This window comes from Alexandromys fortis, unplaced genomic scaffold, assembly GCF_014885135.2.
Source record: "Alexandromys fortis isolate MF-2015 unplaced genomic scaffold, M_Fortis_MF-2015_v1.1 scaffold_60, whole genome shotgun sequence".
NCBI classification, from domain to species: Eukaryota; Metazoa; Chordata; class Mammalia; order Rodentia; family Cricetidae; genus Alexandromys; species Alexandromys fortis.
In genome coordinates, this window is record NW_026067946.1 from 5,258,023 (window position 1) to 5,258,295 (window position 273).

Sequence of the window (273 nt, forward strand, 5' to 3'; positions counted from 1 at the left end):
CTGATGTCCGGGACCGAGCAAACAATCAATAGGTCAAAGTGTGAAAGGAGAAATGGGTGACTGTCCGTTCGTCTGAATGGCCCACATTCATAGCATCAGGACGGCACTTTTAACCTTTATATCATTTCCCAGGCGAAGGAGCTGATGTTCGACATAGGACCTCAACCCCCTCTTACTCCCATGGCCCCTAAGGCATCCCCTCCCCCCGGGAGGGGAGCCGCTTCCCCCCTTCCCTCTGCTCCAACCCCTACTCCCCCCTCCTCTTCCTTACAT